General features: G+C 44.7%; 1 protein-coding gene across 2 annotated transcripts in view; it reads right to left on the bottom strand.

Moving 5' to 3' along the window:
• The window catches only part of LOC147241857 (copine-3-like), a 58,530-nt gene that overhangs the window by 13,110 nt on the left and 24,467 nt on the right, over positions 1-20,953 (bottom strand). The gene's annotated exons all lie outside the window — the stretch shown is intronic.

Genomic DNA, 20,953 nt, shown 5'->3' with positions numbered 1-20,953 from the left:
CACTTTTCGGCTGCTCTCAACTCCTGCACAGATGGCAGAGATTTGTTTACTGTAGTCATGGAAACCACAATTGGAGGGTCTCTGCCCTCATGTACATACTCTCAAACAAACACTTGTAGCTTCTAAACTAAAACACTCACACCTTCAGAAAACACACCATTGAATTCCTGACAAAAAACTCTACGCACTGATGTCTTTACATTCCACTTTTGACCAACATATGCTGAGTTATGACTGTGTTTCACAGTAAAACTGCCAAATCCTCCTCTGCTCTCCACTCTGACACAGATGGCAGAGAGCGAGCAGAGAAGGGAGGGGCTCTTAAAGGGCCGGCTCTCAGCTCTGCACTCACACTGTGCAGCGCGCTGAGGCTCGTATCTCCTAAACTACAAGGCCTAGGGATTTGCCGATTACACCGTTGGATTCGGGCCGGCGATCCGGCCGCGGTTAGGCGGGGGCTCAGGCCCTAACAACGCTGCTTGCAGCTTTAATTCTTTCTTTCTTCCGCCGCGACTTTAACGCTGAATTTGACCCCCTGAACATGCATGAAATTCGCTGAATTTTTGCACACACGTCCGGTCCGGCGAAAAATTTTATATTTAAAATAAAAATTTCACCAAAACTCAATAGCGCCACCTAGGGAGCAAAAAAACTAAAAAAAAATTGGGAGCGCTATAACTGCTTGCACGAATGTCCCACAGACATGGGACCAACACCGTTGGAATCGTCTCATTAAGACGAAAAATTCATACACTCTGACCTCTCACCTATCTACAACACAATGTCCACAAATTGGACAAAACTGTCAAAAAAAGGAATTTTTTACTCCCCGAACAAAATCTATCTCCTCCTAAACCGTAAATGGCACCGCTTCCAGACTTTCACACATTACTCTCCCAACACTGCTCTTCAAAAATCTTTAAAGGCTAATATACTACGCGTTCGGTTTGGATTTTATAAGCCGTCAAAGTGGGGGAGACACGTTTCACGTTTACAATGGAAGTCAATGGGGTGGCCGTGTCTTCTCATGGTACAAACTCTCAAACAAATGCTTCTCACGTCTAAACTAAAACTCTCACAGCTTCACAAAACATATCAGTCGATTCCTCAGAAAAATCCCTACAAAAATATGGTATTACATTCCACTTCCAAGCAACATATGCAGAGTTATTTGCTTTTCACACACTAAAAATGTACACTTTTCAGCTGCTCTCCACTCCTGCACAGATGGCAGAGATTTGTTTACTGTAGTCATGGAAACCACAATTGGAGGGTCTCTGCCCTCATGTACATACTCTCAAACAAACACTTGTAGCTTCTAAACTAAAACACTCACACCTTCAAAAAGCACACCATTGAATTCCTGACAAAAAACTCTACGCACTGATGTCTTTACATTCCACTTTTGACCCACATATGCTGAGTTATGACTGTGTTTCACAGTTAAACTGCCAAATCCTCCTCTGCTCTCCACTCTGACACAGATGGCAGAGAGCGAGCAGAGAAGGGAGGGGCTCTTAAAGGGCCGGCTCTCAACTCTGCAGTCACGCTGTGCAGCGCACTGAGGCTCGTATCTCCTAAACTACAAGGCCTAGGGATTTGCCGATTACACCGTTGGATTCGGGCCAGTGTCAAGGACGCGGTTAGGCGGGGGCTCAGGCCCTAACAACGCTGCTTGCAGCTTTAATTAGGGCCTGAGCCAGAAGGTACTTCTGGGCGAAGACCCTATTATGTTTCGAAGTCAGAGAGACACGAAGTCAGCGCTAAAAGCAGTAAAAACACACACTTAGGAACATCACAGGCCTCTAAAAACATCACAGGAGGGTCCGGGGGGGGACGGGGGGTGAGGTCCCCCATTGAAACCTATGGTGGCAAAAATTATATCTGAAATTGTTAAGTTTTATTATTATTTTTTTTCTTTGTTTCATCCGACGCCTCTTTGACGCTTAATTTGACCCCCTAGACATTTATGAAATTCGCTGAAATTCGGCACACACGTCCGGTCTGGCGAAAAATTTTATATTTAAAAAAAAAATTTCGCAAAAACTCAATAGCGCCACCTAGGGAGCCAAAAAACTCGCAAAAAATTTGGAGCGCTATAACTGCTTGCACGAATGTCCCACAGACATGGGACCAACACCGTTGGAATCGTCTCATTAAGACGAAAAATTCATACACTCTGACCTCTCACCTATCTACGACACAATGTCCACAAATTGGACAAAACTGTCAAAAAAAGGAATTTTTTACTCCCCGAACAAAATCTATCTCCTCCTAAACCGTAAATGGCACCGCTTCCAGACTTTCACACACTACTCTCCCAACACTGCTCTTCAAAAATCTTTAAAGGCTAATATACTACGCGCTCGGTTCCCATTTTATAAGCCGTCAAAGTCGGGGAGACACGTTTCACGCTTACAATGGAAGTCAATGGGGTGGCCGTGTCCTCTCATGGTACAAACTCTCGAACAAATGCTTCTCACATCTAAACTAAAACTCTCACAGCTTCACAAAACACACCACTGGATTCCTCAGAAAAATCTCTACAAAAATATGGTATTATATCCCACTTCCAAGCAACATATGCAGAGTTATTTGCTTTTCACACACTAAAAATGTACACTTTTAAGCTGCTCTCCACTCAGGCACAGATGGCAGAGATTTGTTTACTGTAGTCATGGAAACCACAATTGGAGCTTCTCTGCCCTCATGTACATACTCTCAAACAAACACTTGTCGCTTCTAAACTAAAACACTCACACCTTCAAAAAGCACACCATTGAATTCCTTAGAAAAAACTCTACGCACTGATGTCTTTACAGTCCACTTTTGACCCACATATGCTGAGTTATGACTGTGTTTCACAGTAAAACTGCAAAATCCTCCTCTGCTCTCCACTCTGACAGAGATGGCAGAGAGCGAGCAGAGAAGGGAGGGGCTCTTAAATGGCCGGCTCTCAACTCTGCAGTCACACTGTGCAGCGAACTGAGGCTCGTATCTCCTAAACTACAAGGCCTAGGGATTTGCCGATTACACCGTTGGATTCGGGCCGGCGATCCGGCCGCGGTTAGGCGGGGGCTCAGGCCCTAACAACGCTGCTTGCAGCTTTAATTATTCTTTCTTTCTTCCGCGACATCTTAAACGCTTAATTTGACCCCCTGAACATGCATGAAATTCGCTGAAATTTTGCACGCACGTCCGGTCCGGCGAAAAATTCGATATTTAAAAAAAAAAATCTGGAAAAACTCAATAGCGCCACCTACAGAGCTACAAAAGTACACAAAAATTTGAATCGTTATAACTGCTTGCACGAATGTCCCACAGACATGGGACCAACACCGTTGGAATCGTCTCATTAAGACGAAAAATTCATACACTCTGACCTCTCACCTATCTACAACACAATGTCCACAAATTGGACAAAACTGTCAAAAAAAGGAATTGTTTACTCCCCGAACAAAATCTATCTCCTCCTAGACCGTTAATGGTATTGCTTCCAGACTTTCACACATGACTCTCCCAACACTGCTCTTCAAAAATCTTTAAAGGTTTTTTCAAAATCCAATCGGTTCCCATTTTATAAGCCGTCAAAGTCGGGGAGACACGTTTTACGTTACAATGGAAGTCAATGGGGAGGCTGTGTCCTCTCATGGTACATACTCTCAAACAAATGCTTCTCACGTCTACACTGAAACTCTCACAGCTTCACAAAACACACCACTGGATTCCTCAGAAAAATCTCTACAAAAATATGGGGTTACATTGCACTTTGAAGCAACATATGCAGAGTTATTTGACTTTCACACACTGAAAATGTGGATTTTTCAGCTGCTCTCCACTCAGGCACAGATGGCAGAGATTTGTTTACTGTAGTCATGGAAACCACAATTGGAGGGTCTCTGCCCTCATGTACATACTCTCAAACAAACACTTGTAGCTTCTAAACTAAAACACTCACACCTTCAAAAAGCACACCATTGAATTCCTGAGAAAAAACTCTACGCACTGATGTCTTTACATTCCACTTTTGACCAACATATGCAGAGTTATGACTGTGTTTGTCAGTAAAACTGCCAAATCCTCCTCTGCTCTCCACTCTGACACAGATGGCAGAGAGCGAGCAGAGAAGGGAGGGGCTCTTAAAGGGCCGGCTCTCAGCTCTGCACTCGCACTGTGCAGCGAACTGAGGCTCGTATCTCCTAAACTACAAGGCCTAGGGATTTGCCGATTACACCGTTGGATTCGGGCCGGCGATCCGGCCGCGGTTAGGCGGGGGCTCAGGCCCTAACAACGCTGCTTGCAGCTTTAATTAGGGCCTGAGCCAGAAGGTACTTCTGGGCGAAGACCCTATTATGTTTCGAAGTCAGAGAGACACGAAGTCAGCGCTAAAAGCAGTAAAAAAACACACTTAGGAGCATCACAGGCCTCTAAAAACATCACAGGGGGGTCCGGGGGGGGACAGGGGGGTGAGGTCCCCCATTGAAACCAATGGTGGCAAAAATTTTATCTGAAATTGTAACGTTTTAATATTATTATTCTTTCTTTCTTCTCCCGCCACTTTGACGCTTAATTTGACCCCCTGAACATGCATGAAATTCGCTGAATTTTTGCACACACGTCCGGTCCGGCAAAAAATTTTATATTTAAAAAAAAAAATTCGCAAAAACTCAATAGCGCCACCTAGGGAGCCAAAAAACTCGCAAAAAATTTGGAGCGCTCTAACTGCTTGCACGAATGTCCCACACACACGGGACCAACACCGTTGCACTCGTCTCATCAAGACGAAAAATTCATACGCTCTGACCTCTGACCTATCTACAACACAATGTCCACAAATTGGACAAAACTGTCAAAATGAGGACTTTTGCTCCTCCCCGAACAAAATCTATCTCCTCCTAAACCGTAAATGGCACCGCTTCCAGACTTTCACACACTACTCTCCCAACACTGCTCTTCAAAAATCTTTAAAGGCTAATATACTACGCGCTCGGTTCCCATTTTATAAGCCGTCAAAGTCGGGGAGACACGTTACACGCTTACAATGGAAGTCAATGGGGTGGCCGTGTCCTCTCATGGTACAAACTCTCGAACAAACGCTTGTCACGTCTAAACTAAAACTCTCACAGCTTCACAAAACACACCAGTCGATTCCTCAGAAAAATCTCTACAAAAATATGGTATTATATTCCACTTCCAAGCAACATATGCAGAGTTATTTGCTTTTCACACACTAAAAATGTACACTTTTCAGCTGCTCTCCACTCTAGCACAGATGGCAGAGATTTGTTTACTGTAGTCATGGAAACCACAATTGGAGGGTCTCTGCCCTCATGTACATACTCTCAAACAAACACTTGTAGCTTCTAAACTAAAACACTCACACCTTCAGAAAACACACCATTGAATTCCTGAGAAAAAACTCTACGCACTGATGTCTTTACTTTCAACTTTTGACCAACATATGCTGAGTTATGACTGGTTTTCACAGTAAAACTGCCAAATCCTCCTCTGCTCTCAGCTCTGACAGAGATGGCAGAGAGCGAGCAGAGAAGGGAGGGGCTCTTAAAGGGCCGGCTCTCAGCTCTGCAGTAACACTGTGCAGCGCACTGAGGCTCGTATCTCCTAAACTACAAGGCCTAGGGATTTGCCGATTACACCGTTGGATTCGGGCCGGTGTCAAGGACGCGGCCGTAGGCCGCGCGGGGGCTCAGGCCCTAACAACGCTGCTTGCAGCTTTAATTAGGGCCTGAGCCAGTCCCTGGCGAAGACCCTATTATGTTTCGAAGTCACACTCGCCACTTCAAAAGTAAATTTGACCCCCTAAACATGCATGAAAACTCACCAAATTTGGTAAGCACATCGGGTGCGGCGAAAAATTTGATAATTAAAAAAAAAAGAGGCGCTCTACTCAATAGCGCCACCTACATACACAAAAAACCACGCCACAGCCTGTAGGAATGTCCTACAGACATGGCACAAACACCATTGAACTCGTCTCATCAAGACGGATAAATCATACACTCACACCCCTGACCTAACTGTAACAGGATGTCCACAATTTGGACACGAATGTCTAATTTTGGACAATTTTGCGCCCCGAACAAAATCTATCTCCTCCTAAACCGTAAATGCCAGGGCTTCCAAACTTTCACACATTACTCTCCCAACTGTGCTCTTCAAAAATCTTTAAAGGCTAATATACTACGCGCTCGGTTTGGATTTTATGAGCCGTCAAAGTGGGGGAGACACTTTTCGCCTTACAATGGAAGTCTATGGGGAGAGCCTGTCCTCTCAGGGTACATACTCTCAAACAAATGCTTCTCACATCTACACCATACATTCCACAGCTTTTACAAACACACCACTGTATTCCTGACAAAAATCCCTACAAAAATATGGTATTTTGTGTGACTTTTGACCAACGTATGACGACTTATTCAGCTTTTACACACTACATTTCTCTGAATCCTCCACTCTCTCCACTCCAGCACAGATCAGACACAGTGCAGCGGGGGAGGGGTTCTTAAAGGGCCAGCTGGCAGCTCTGCTCTCAGCTCTGCTCTCAGCTCTGACAGAGATGGCAGAGATTTGTTTACTGTAGTCATGGAAACCACAATTGGAGCTTCTCTGCCCTCATGTACATACTCTCAAACAAACACTTGTCGCTTCTAAATTAAAACACTCACACCTTCAGAAAACACACCATTGAATTCCTGAGAAAAAACTCTACGAACTGATGTCTTTACATTACACTTTTGACCAACATATGCAGAGTTATGACTGTGTTTGTCAGTAAAACTGCCAAATCCTCCTCTGCTCTCCACTCTGACAGAGATGGCAGAGAGCGAGCAGAGAAGGGAGGGGCTCTTAAAGGGCCGGCTCTCAGCTCTGCACTCACACTGTGCAGCGCACTGAGGCTCGTATCTCCTAAACTACAAGGCCTAGGGATTTGCCGATTACACCGTTGGATTCGGGCCGGTGTCAAGGACGCGGCCGTAGGCCGCGCGGGGGCTCAGGCCCTAACAACGCTGCTTGCAGCTTTAATTATTCTTTCTTTCTTCTCCCGCCACTTTGACGCTTAATTTGACCCCCTGAACATGCATGAAATTCGCTGAATTTTTGCACACACGTCCGGTCCGGCAAAAAATTTTATATTTAAAAAAAAAATTTCGCAAAAACTCAATAGCGCCACCTAGGGAGCCAAAAAACTCGCAAAAAATTTGGAGCGCTCTAACTGCTTGCACGAATGTCCCACACACACGGGACCAACACCGTTGCACTCGTCTCATCAAGACGAAAAATTCATACGCTCTGACCTCTCACCTATCTACAACACAATGTCCACAAATTGGACAAAACTGTCAAAATGAGGACTTTTGCTCCTCCCCGAACAAAATCTATCTCCTCCTAAACCGTAAATGGCACCGCTTCCAGACTTTCACACACTACTCTCCCAACACTGCTCGTCAAAAATCTTTAAAGGCTAATATACTACGCGCTCGGTTCCCATTTTATAAGCCGTCAAAGTCGGGGAGACACGTTACACGCTTACAATGGAAGTCAATGGGGTGGCCGTGTCCTCTCATGGTACAAACTCTCGAACAAACACTTCTCACGTCTAAACTAAAACTCTCACAGCTTCACAAAACACACCAGTCGATTCCTCAGAAAAATCTCTACAAAAATATGGTATTATATTCCACTTCCAAGCAACATATGCAGAGTTATTTGCTTTTCACACACTAAAAATGTACACTTTTCAGCTGCTCTCCACTCTAGCACAGATGGCAGAGATTTGTTTACTGTAGTCATGGAAACCACAATTGGAGGGTCTCTGCCCTCATGTACATACTCTCAAACAAACACTTGTAGCTTCTAAACTAAAAGACTCACACCTTCAGAAAACACACCATTGAATTCCTGACAAAAAACCCTACGCACTGATGTCTTTAAATTCCACTTTTGACCAACATATGCAGAGTTATGACTGTGTTTGTCAGTAAAACTGCCAAATCCTCCTCTGATATCAGCTCTGACACAGATGGCAGAGAGCGAGCAGAGAAGGGAGGGGCTCTTAAAGGGCCGGCTCTCAGCTCTGCACTCGCACTGTGCAGCGCACTGAGGCTCGTATCTCCTAAACTACAAGGCCTAGGGATTTGCCGATTACACCGTTGGATTGGGGCCGGCGATCCGGCCGCGGTTAGGCGGGGGCTCAGGCCCTAACAACGCTGCTTGCAGCTTTAATTATTCTTTTTTCTTCCGCCGCCAAAAAAACCCTTAATTACACCCCCTGAACATGCATGAAATTCGCTGAATTTTGGCACGCACGTCCGGTCTGGCGAAAAATTTTATATTTTAAAAAAAAATTTCAACAAAACTCAATAGCGCCACCTAGGGAGCCAAAAAACTAAAAAAAAATTTGGAGCGCTATAACTGCTTGCACGAATGTCCCACAGACATGGGAGCAACACCGTTGGAATCGTCTCATTAAGACGAAAAATTCATACACTCTGACCTCTCACCTATCTACAACACAATGTCCACAAATTGGACAAAACTGTCAAAAAAAGGAATTTTTTACTCCCCGAACAAAATCTATCTCCTCCTAAACCGTAAATGGCATCGCTTCCAAACTTTCACACATTACTCTCCCAACTGTGCTCTTCAAAAATCTTTAAAGGCTAATATACTACGCGCTCGGTTCCCATTTTATAAGCCGTCAAAGTCGGGGAGACACGTTTCACGCTTACAATGGAAGTCAATGGGGAGGCCGTGTCCTCTCATGGTACATACTCTCAAACAAATGCTTCTCACGTCTAAACTAAAACTCTCACAGCTTCACAAAACACACCACTGGATTCCTCAGAAAAATCTCTACAAAAATATGGTATTATATTCCACTTCCAAGCAACATATGCAGAGTTATTTGATTTTCACACATTAAAAATGTACACTTTTCGGGTGCTCTCAACTCCTGCACAGATGGCAGAGATTTGTTTACTGTAGTCATGGAAACCACAATTGGAGGGTCTCTGCCCTCATGTACATACTCTCAAACAAACACTTGTAGCTTCTAAACTAAAACACTCACACCTTCAGAAAACACACCATTGAATTCCTGACAAAAAACTCTACGCACTGATGTCTTTACATTCCACTTTTGACCAACATATGCTGAGTTATGACTGTGTTTCACAGTAAAACTGCCAAATCCTCCTCTGCTCTCCACTCTGACACAGATGGCAGAGAGCGAGCAGAGAAGGGAGGGGCTCTTAAAGGGCCGGCTCTCAGCTCTGCACTCACACTGTGCAGCGCGCTGAGGCTCGTATCTCCTAAACTACAAGGCCTAGGGATTTGCCGATTACACCGTTGGATTCGGGCCGGCGATCCGGCCGCGGTTAGGCGGGGGCTCAGGCCCTAACAACGCTGCTTGCAGCTTTAATTAGGGCCTGAGCCAGTCCCTGGCGAAGACCCTATTATGTTTCGAAGTCACACTCGCCACTTCAAAAGTAAATTTGACCCCCTAAACATGCATGAAAACTCACCAAATTTGGTAAGCACATAGGGTGCGGCGAAAAATTCGATAATTAAAAAAAAAAGAGGCGCTCTACTCAATAGCGCCACCTACATACACAAAAAACCACGCCACAGACTGTAGGAATGTCCTACAGACATGGGACAAACACCATTGAACTCGTCTCATCAAGACGGATAAATCATACACTCACACCCCTGACCTAACTGTAACAGGATGTCCACAATTTGGACACAAATGTCTAATTTTGGACAATTTTGCGCCCCGAACTAAATCTATCTCCTCCTAAACCGTAAATGCCAGGGCTTCCAAACTTTCACACATTACTCTCCCAACTGTGCTCTTCAAAAATCTTTAAAGGCTAATATACTACGCGCTCGGTTTGGATTTTATGAGCCGTCAAAGTGGGGGAGACACTTTTCGCCTTACAATGGAAGTCTATGGGGAGAGCGTGTCCTCTCAGGGTACATACTCTCAAACAAATGCTTCTCACATCTACACCATACATTCCACAGCTTTTAAAAACACACCACTGTATTCCTGACAAAAATCCCTAAAAAAATATGGTATTTTGTGTGACTTTTGACCAACGTATGCCGACTTATTCAGCTTTTACACACTACATTTCTCTTAATCCTCCACTCTCTCCACTCCAGCACAGATCAGACACAGTGCAGCGGGGGAGGGGTTCTTAAAGGGACAGCTGGCAGCTCTGCTCTCAGCTCTGCTCTCAGCTCTGACAGAGATGGCAGAGAGCGAGCAGAGAAGGGAGGGGCTCTTAAAGGGCCGGGTCTCAGCTCTGCACTCACACTGTGCAGTGCACTGAGGCTCGTATCTCCTAAACTACAAGGCCTAGGGATTTGCCGATTACACCGTTGGATTCGGGCCGGTGTCAAGGACGCGGCCGTAGGCCGCGCGGGGGCTCAGGCCCTAACAACGCTGCTTGCAGCTTTAATTCTTATTCTTTCCGGTTCCGCCGCCAAAAAACCCCTTAATTACACCCCCTGAACATGCATGAAATTCGCTGAATTTTGGCACGCACGTCCGGTCTGGCGAAAAATTTTATATTTTAAAAAAAAATTTCACCAAAACTCAATAGCGCCACCTAGGGAGCCAAAAAACTAAAAAAAAAATTGGGAGCGCTATAACTGCTTGCACGAATGTCCCACAGACATGGGACCAACACCGTTGGAATCGTCTCATTAAGACGAAAAATTCATACACTCTGACCTCTCACCTATCTACAACACAATGTCCACAAATTGGACAAAACTGTCAAAAAAAGGATTTTTTTACTCCCCGAACAAAATCTATCTCCTCCTAAACCGTAAATGGCACCGCTTCCAGACTTTCACACATTACTCTCCCAACACTGCTCTTCAAAAATCTTTAAAGGCTAATATACTACGCGCTCGGTTTGGATTTTATAAGCCGTCAAAGTCGGGGAGACACGTTTCACGCTTACAATGGAAGTCAATGGGGTGGCCGTGTCCTCTCATGGTACAAACTCTCGAACAAATGCTTCTCACGTCTAAACTAAAACTCTCACAGCTTCACAAAACACACCACTGGATTCCTCAGAAAAATCCTTACAAAAATATGGAATTATATTCCACTTCCAAGCAACATATGCAGAGTTATTTGCTTTTCACACACTAAAAATGTACACTTTTCAGCTGCTCTCCACTCAGGCACAGATGGCTGAGATTTGTTTACTGTAGTCATGGAAACCACAATTGGAGGGTCTCTGCCCTTATGTACATACTCTCAAACAAACACTTGTAGCTTCTAAACTAAAACACTCACACCTTCAGAAAACACACCATTGAATTCCTGACAAAAAACTCTACGCACTGATGTCTTTACATTCCACTTTTGACCCATATATGCTGAGTTATGACTGGTTTTCACAGTAAAACTGCCAAATCCTCCTCTGCTCTCCACTCTGACACAGATAGCAGAGAGCGAGCAGAGAAGGGAGGGGCTCTTAAATGGCCGGCTCTCAGCTCTGCACTCGCACTGTGCAGCAAACTGAGGCTCGTATCTCCTAAACTACAAGGCCTAGGGATTTGCCGATTACACCGTTTGATTGGGGCCGGCGATCCGGCTGCGGTTAGGCGGGGGCTCAGGCCCTAACAACGCTGCTTGCAGCTTTAATTAGGGCCTGAGCCAGAAGGTACTTCTGGGCGAAGACCCTATTATGTTTCGAAGTCAGAGAGACACGAAGTCAGCGCTAAAAGCAGTAAAAATACACACTTAGGAGCATCACAGGCCTCTAAAAACATCACAGGGGGGTCCGGGGGGGGACGGGGGGTGAGGTCCCCCATTGAAACCAATGGTGGCAAAAATTATATCTGAAATTGCTGCGTTTTATTATTCTTTTTTTTCTTTCTTTCTTCCGCTGCAGTTTAAACCTTAATTTCACCCCCTGAACATATATGAAATTCGCTGAATTTTGGCACGAACGTCCGGTCTGGCGAAAAATTTTATATTTTAAAAAAAATTTTCGCAAAAACTCAATAGCGCCACCTAGGGAGCCAAAAAACTCGCAAAAAATTTGGAGCGCTATAACTGCTTGCACGAATGTCCCACAGACATGGGACCAACACCGTTGGAATCGTCTCATTAAGACGAAAAATTCATACACTCTGACCTCTCACCTATCTACAACACAATGTCCACAAATTGGACAAAACTGTCAAAAAAAGGAATTTTTTACTCCCCGAACAAAATCTATCTCCTCCTAAACCGTAAATGGCACCGCTTCCAGACTTTCACACACTACTCTCCCAACACTGCTCTTCAAAAATCTTTAAAGGCTAATATACTACGCGCTCGGTTCCCATTTTATAAGCCGTCAAAGTCGGGGAGACACGTTTCACGCTTACAATGGAAGTCAATGGGGTGGCCATGTCCTCTCATGGTACAAACTCTCGAACAAATGCTTCTCACATCTAAACTAAAACTCTCACAGCTTCACAAAACACACCAGTCGATTCCTCAGAAAAATCTCTACAAAAATATTGTATTATATCCCACTTCCAAGCAACATATGCAGAGTTATTTGCTTTTCACACACTAAAAATGTACACTTTTCAGCTGCTCTCCACTCAGGCACAGATGGCAGAGATTTGTTTACTGTAGTCATGGAAACCACAATTGGAGGGTCTCTGCCCTCATGTACATACTCTCAAACAAACACTTGTAGCTTCTAAACTAAAACACTCACACCTTCAGAAAACACACCATTGAATTCCTGAGAAAAAACTCTACGCACTGATGTCTTTACTTTCAACTTTTGACCCACATATGCAGAGCTATGACTGTGTTTCACAGTTAAACTGTCAAATCCTCCTCTGCTCTCAGCTCTGACACAGATGGCAGAGAGCGAGCAGAGAAGGGAGGGGCTCTTAAAGGGCCGGCTCTCAACTCTGCACTCACACTGTGCAGCGCACTGAGGCTCGTATCTCCTAAACTACAAGGCCTAGGGATTTGCCGATTACACCGTTGGATTGGGGCCGGCGATCCGGCCGCGGTTAGGCGGGGGCTCAGGCCCTAACAACGCTGCTTGCAGCTTTAATTTATTATTATTTTTCTTTCTTTCTTCCCCGCCACTTTAAACCTTAATTTCACCCCCTGAACATGCATGAAATTCGCTGAATTTTTGCATGCACGTCCGGTCTGGCAAAAAATTTTATATTTTAAAAAAAAATTTCACCAAAACTCAATAGCGCCACCTAGGGAGCAAAAAAACTCAAAAAAAATTGGGAGCGCTATAACTGCTTGCACGAATGTCCCACAGACATGGGACCAACACCGTTGCATTCGTCTCAGCAAGACCAACAATTCATACACTCTGACCTCTCACCTATCTACAACACAATGTCCACAAATTGGACAAAACTGTCAAAATTAGGACTTTTTTTACGCCCGAACAAAATCTATCTCCTCCTAAACCGTAAATGACATCGCTTCCAAACTTTCACACATGACTCTCCCAACTGTGCTCTTCAAAAATCTTTAAAGGCTAATCTACTACGCGCTCGGTTCCCATTTTATAGGCCGTCAAAGTGGGGGAGACACTTTTCACGCTTACAATGGAAGTCAATGGGGAGGCCGTGTCCTCTCATGGTACATACTCTCAAACAAATGCTTCTCACGTCTAAACTAAAACTCTCACAGCTTCACAAAACACACCGCTGGATTCCTCAGAAAAATCTCTACAAAAATATGGTATTATATTCCACTTCCAAGCAACATATGCGGAGTTATTTGATTTTCACACACTAAAAATGTACACTTTTCGGCTGCTCTCAACTCCTGCACAGATGGCAGAGATTTGTTTACTGTAGTCATGGAAACCACAATTGGAGGGTCTCTGCCCTCATGTACATACTCTCAAACAAACACTTGTAGCTTCTAAACTAAAACACTCACACCTTCAAAAAGCACACCATTGAATTCCTGACAAAAAACTCTACGCACTGATGTCTTTACATTCCACTTTTGACCCACATATGCTGAGTTATGACTGTGTTTCACAGTTAAACTGCCAAATCCTCCTCTGCTCTCAGCTCTGACACAGATGGCAGAGAGCGAGCAGAGAAGGGAGGGGCTCTTAAAGGGCCGGCTCTCAGCTCTGCACTCGCACTGTGCAGCGCACTGAGGCTCGTATCTCCTAAACTACAAGGCCTAGGGATTTGCCGATTACACCGTTGGATTCGGGCCGGCGATCCGGCCGCGGTTAGGCGGGGGCTCAGGCCCTAACAACGCTGCTTGCAGCTTTAATTAGGGCCTGAGCCAGTCCCTGGCGAAGACCCTATTATGTTTCGAAGTCACACTCGCCACTTCAAAAGAAAATTTGACCCCCTAAACATGCATGAAAACTCACCAAATTTGGTAAGCACATCGGGTGCGGCGAAAAATTCGATAATTAAAAAAAAAAGAGGCGCTCTACTCAATAGCGCCACCTACATACACAAAAAACCACGCCACAGACTGTAGGAATGTCCTACAGACATGGGACAAACACCATTGAACTCGTCTCATCAAGACGGATAAATCATACACTCACACCCCTGACCTAACTGTAACAGGATGTCCACAATTTGGACACGAATGTCTAATTTTGGACAATTTTGCGCCCCGAACAAAATCTATCTCCTCCTAAACCGTAAATGCCAGGGCTTCCAAACTTTCACACATTACTCTCCCAACTGTGCTGATTAAAAGTTGTTCAAGGTTAATATACTACGCGCTCGGTTTGGATTTTATGAGCCGTCAAAGTGGGGGAGACACTTTTCGCCTTACAATGGAAGTCTAGGGGGAGAGCGTGTCCTCTCAGGGTACATACTCTCAAACAAATGCTTCTCATATCTACACCATACATCGCACAGCTTTTAAAAACACACCACTGTATTCCTGACAAAAATCCCTACAAAATATGGTATTTTGTGTGACTTTTGACCAACGTATGCCGACTTATTCAGCTTTTACACACTACATTTCTCTGAATCCTCCACTCTGCACTCCAGCACAGATCAGACACAGTGCAGCGGGGGAGGGGTTCTTAAAGGGACAGCTGGCAGCTCTGCTCTCAGCTCTGCTCTCAGCTCTGACAGAGATGGCAGAGAGCGAGCAGAGAAGGGAGGGGCTCTTAAAGGGCCGGGTCTCAGCTCTGCACTCACACTGTGCAGTGCACTGAGGCTCGTATCTCCTAAACTACAAGGCCTAGGGATTTGCCGATTACACCGTTGGATTCGGGCCGGTGTCAAGGACGCGGCCGTAGGCCGCGCGGGGGCTCAGGCCCTAACAACGCTGCTTGCAGCTTTAATTAGGGCCTGAGCCAGAAGGTACTTCTGGGCGAAGACCCTATTATGTTTCGAAGTCAGAGAGACACGAAGTCAGCGCTAAAAGCAGTAAAAACACACACTTAGGAGCATCACAGGCCTCTAAAAACATCACAGGGGGGTCCGGGGGGGGACAGGGGGGTGAGGTCCCCCATTGAAACCAATGGTGGCAAAAATTTTATCTGAAATTGTAACGTTTTAATATTATTATTCTTTCTTTCTTCTCCCGCCACTTTGACGCTTAATTTGACCCCCTGAACATGCATGAAATTCGCTGAATTTTTGCACACACGTCCGGTCCGGCAAAAAATTTTATATTTAAAAAAAAAAATTCGCAAAAACTCAATAGCGCCACCTAGGGAGCCAAAAAACTCGCAAAAAATTTGGAGCGCTCTAACTGCTTGCACGAATGTCCCACACACACGGGACCAACACCGTTGCACTCGTCTCATCAAGACGAAAAATTCATACGCTCTGACCTCTCACCTATCTACAACACAATGTCCACAAATTGGACAAAACTGTCAAAATGAGGACTTTTGCTCCTCCCCGAACAAAATCTATCTCCTCCTAAACCGTAAATGGCACCGCTTCCAGACTTTCACACACTACTCTCCCAACACTGCTCTTCAAAAATCTTTAAAGGCTAATATACTACGCGCTCGGTTCCCATTTTATAAGCCGTCAAAGTCGGGGAGACACGTTACACGCTTACAATGGAAGTCAATGGGGTGGCCGTGTCCTCTCATGGTACAAACTCTCGAACAAACGCTTCTCACGTCTAAACTAAAACTCTCACAGCTTCACAAAACACACCAGTCGATTCCTCAGAAAAATCTCTACAAAAATATGGTATTATATTCCACTTCCAAGCAACATATGCAGAGTTATTTGATTTTCACACACTAAAAATGTACACTTTTAAGCTGCTCTCCACTCAGGCACAGATGGCAGAGATTTGTTTACTGTAGTCATGGAAACCACAATTGGAGGGTCTCTGCCCTCATGTACATACTCTCAAACAAACACTTGTAGCTTCTAAACTAAAACACTCACACCTTCAGAAATCACACCATTGAATTCCTGAGAAAAAACTCTACGCACTGATGTCTTTACTTTCAACTTTTGACCCACATATGCTGAGTTATGACTGGTTTTCACAGTAAAACTGCCAAATCCTCCTCTGCTCTCAGCTCTGACACAGATGGCAGAGAGCGAGCAGAGAAGGGAGGGGCTCTTAAAGGGCCGGCTCTCAGCTCTGCACTCACACTGTGCAGCGAACTGAGGCTCGTATCTCCTAAACTACAAGGCCTAGGGATTTGCCGATGACACCGTTGGATTCGGGCCGACGATCCGGCCGCGGTTAGGCGGGGGCTCAGGCCCTAACAACGCTGCTTGCAGCTTTAATTATTAGGGCCTGAGCCAGAAGGTACTTCTGGGCGAAGACCCTATTATGTTTCGAAGTCAGAGAGACACGAAGTCAGCGCTAAAAGCAGTAAAAACACACACTTAGGAGCATCACAGGCCTCTAAAAACATCACAGGGGTGTCCGGGGGGGGGGGACAGGGGGGTGAGGTCTCCCATTGAAAACAATGGTGGCACAAATTGTATCTAAAATTGCTTCGTTTTTTTCTTATTAGGGCCTGAGCCAGAAGGTACTTCTGGGCGAAGACCCTATTATGTTTCGAAGTCAGAGAGACACGAAGTCAGCGCTAAAAGCAGTAAAAAAACACACTTAGGAGCATCACAGGCCTCTAAAAACATCACAGGGGGGTCCGGGGGGGGACAGGGGGGTGAGGTCTCCCATTGAAACCTATGGTGGCAAAAATTATATCTGAAATTGTTAAGTTTTTTTCTTATTAGGGCCTGAGCCAGAAGGTACTTCTGGGCGAAGACCCTATTATGTTTCGAAGTCAGAGAGACACGAAGTCAGCGCTAAAAGCAGTAAAAACACACACTTAGGAGCATCACAGGCCTCTAAAAACATCACAGGGGGGTCCGGGGGGGGGGGACAGGGGGGTGAGGTCTCCCATTGAAAACAATGGTGGCACAAATTGTATCTAAAATTGCTTCGTTTTTTTCTTATTATTATTAGGGCCTGAGCCAGAAGGTACTTCTGGGCGAAGACCCTATTATGTTTCGAAGTCAGAGAGACACGAAGTCAGCGCTAAAAGCAGTAAAAATACACACTTAGGAGGATCACAGGCCTCTAAAAACATCACAGGAGGGTCCGGGGGGGGACAGGGGGGTGAGGTCTCCCATTGAAACCTATGGTGGCAAAAATTATATCTGAAACTGTTAAGTTTTTTTCACTATTATTAGGGCCTGAGCCAGAAGGTACTTCTGGCGAAGACCCTATTATGTTTGCTCGGCAGAGCAACACATTAGCAGCACTAAAAACACTAAAAACACACACTAAACAGTGTCCCAGGCCCCCCCAACACCCATGAGGCAACTGGGCCAGACGGCCCGGAGCCAGTTTTCACATACACACCCATTCAAAACCTGGTATTATACTGTTCTTGCTCTCAATGAGTGCGCGCTATATGCGCATAATGCGCATAATGCGCATAACGCGCATAATCTAATTTGACCCCCTGAACATGCATGAAATTCGCTGAAATTTGGCACAATCGTTCGGTATGTCTCAACATTCACTAATCAAAAACAAAAACGCCACTAAAGTCTATAGCGCCACCTAGGGAGCCACACAAAAAAAAGATAATTTTTTTTAATTTCGCGCGCTATAACTCCTCACACAAAACTCCCACAGACATGGGACCAACACCGTTGGACTCGTCTCATCAAGACGAACAATTCTTACACTCTGACCCCTCACCTATCTCCAACAGAATGTCCACAAATTGGACAAAACTGTCAAAATCTTGACTTTTTTTACTCCCCGAACAAAATCTATCTCCTCCTAAACCGTAAATGCCAGGGCTTCCAAACTTTCACACATTACTCTCCCAACTGTGCTCTTCAAAAATCTTTAAAGGCTAATATACTACGCGCTCGGTTTGGATTTTATAAGCCCTCAAAGTGGGGGAGACACGTTTTACGCTTACAATGGAAGTCAATGGGGAGGCCGTGTCCTCTCATGGTACATACTCTCGAACAAATGCTTCTCACGTCTATACCATACATCGCACAGCTTTTAAAAACATATCACTGTATTCCTGACAAAAATCCCTACAAAAATATGGTATTTTGTGTTACTTTCCACCAACGTAGGCCGAGTTATTCAGCTTTTACACACTACATTTCTCTTAATCCTCCACTCTCTCCACTCTAGCACAGATCAAAGAAAGTGCAGCGGGGGAGGGGTTCTTAATGGGCCAGCTGGCAGCTCTGCTCTCAGCTCTGCTCTCAGCTCTGACAGAGATGGCAGACATTTGTTTACTGTAGTCATGGAAACCACAATTGGCACTTCTCTGCCCTCATGTACATACTCTCAAACAAACACTTGTAACTTCTAAACTAAAACACTCACACCTTCAGAAAACACACCATTGAATTCCTGAGAAAAAACTCTACGAACTGATGTCTTTACAGTCCACGTTTGACCAACATATGCAGAGTTATGACTGTGTTTGTCAGTAAAACTGCCAAATCCTCCTCTGCTCTCAGCTCTGACACAGATGGCAGAGAGCGAGCAGAGAAGGGAGGGGCTCTTAAAGGGCCGGCTCTCAGCTCTGCAGTCACACTGTGCAGCGAACTGAGGCTCGTATCTCCTAAACTACAAGGCCTAGGGATTTGCCGATTACACCGTTGGATTGGGGCCGGTGTCAAGGACGCGGCCGTAGGCCGCGCGGGGGCTCAGGCCCTAACAACGCTGCTTGCAGCTTTAATTCTTTCTTTCTTTCACGCCAAGTAAATCCTTTATTTGAACCCCTGAACATGTATGAAATTCGCTGAAATTTTGCACACTCGTCCGGTCTGGCGAAAAATTTTATATTTAAAAAAAAAAATTCGCAAAAACTCAATAGCGCCACCTAGGGAGCCAAAAAACTCGCAAAAAATTTGGAGCGCTATAACTGCTTGCACGAATGTCCCACAGACATGGGACCAACACCGTTGCACTCGTCTCATCAAGACGAAAAATTCATACGCTCTGACCTCTCACCTATCTACAACACAATGTCCACAAATTGGACAAAACTGTCAAAATGAGGACTTTTGCTCCTCCCCGAACAAAATCTATCTCCTCCTAAACCGTAAATGGCATCGCTTCCAAACTTTCACACATTACTCTCCCAACTGTGCTCTTCAAAAATCTTTAAAGGCTAATATACTACGCGCTCGGTTCCCATTTTATAAGCCGTCAAAGTCGGGGAGACACGTTTTACGTTACAATGGAAGTCAATGGGGAGGCTGTGTCCTCTCATGGTACATACTCTCAAACAAATGCTTCTCACGTCTACACTGAAACTCTCACAGCTTCACAAAATACACCACTGGATTCCTCAGAAAAATCCCTACAAAAGTATGCTATTACATTGCACTTTTAAGCAACATACGCAGAGTTGTTTGCTTTTCACACACTACAAATGTCAATTTTTCAGCTGCTCTCCACTCTAGCACAGATGGCAGAGATTTGTTTACTGTAGTCATGGAAACCACAATTGGAGCTTCTCTGCCCTCATGTACATACTCTCAAACAAACACTTGTAGCTTCTAAACTAAAACACTCACACCTTCAACAAACACACCATTGAATTGCTGAGAAAAAACTCTACGCACTGATGTCTTTACTTTCAACTTTTGACCAACATATGCAGAGTTATGACTGTTTCACAGTTAAACTGCCAAATCCTCCTCTGCTCTCCACTCTGACACAGATGGCAGAGAGCAGTGGGGGAGGTGCAGCTACAGTGACAGCTGTCACCTGTAATGACCTCTTATGTTATACAAATTGTACTTTTAATCAACATATGCAGAGTTATATCAGACATTTGTTGTCAGTTGTCATGGAAAGGGGGGAGCATATCTTCCCCCATGCTACATACTCTCAAAAATATGCTTACAACATCTACAATACAACCCTCACACCTTCATAAAGCACACCATTGAATTCCTGACAAAAAACTACCAAAATGTGGTCTTACATTCCACTTTTCCCAAAGTCAGATAGAAGGCCAAAGCCAATACATCGCATCATTACACCCCCTTAGACATGCATGAAATTCGATGACATTTGGCACGCATGTCCGGTCTGGCGAAAAGTTTGATATTCTGACAAAAAATATGGGAGAAAGTCGACAGCGCCACCTAGAGAGCCAAAACAAAAATTAAACATTTGGCGCGCTGTAACTGCTTGCACGAATGTCACACAGACATGTGACCAACACCGTTGCACTCATCTCATCAAGACAAACATTTCATACACTCTGACCACTAACCTATCTACAACACAATGTCCACAAATTGGACAAAACTGTCAAAATCAGGACTTTTCTACTCCCCGAACAAAATCTATCTCCTCCTTAACGTTAATGGTATCGCTTCCAAACTTTCACACATTACTCTCCCAACTCTGCTCTTCTAAAATCTTTAAAGGTTTTTATAA

The sequence above is a fragment of the Aulostomus chinensis genome, chromosome 21, assembly GCF_037954235.1.
Source record: "Aulostomus chinensis isolate RoL2024-O1b breed Wild chromosome 21, RoL_Achi_v1.0, whole genome shotgun sequence".
NCBI classification, from domain to species: Eukaryota; Metazoa; Chordata; class Actinopteri; order Syngnathiformes; family Aulostomidae; genus Aulostomus; species Aulostomus chinensis.
This window is presented reverse-complemented; position numbering and strand designations above follow the sequence as displayed.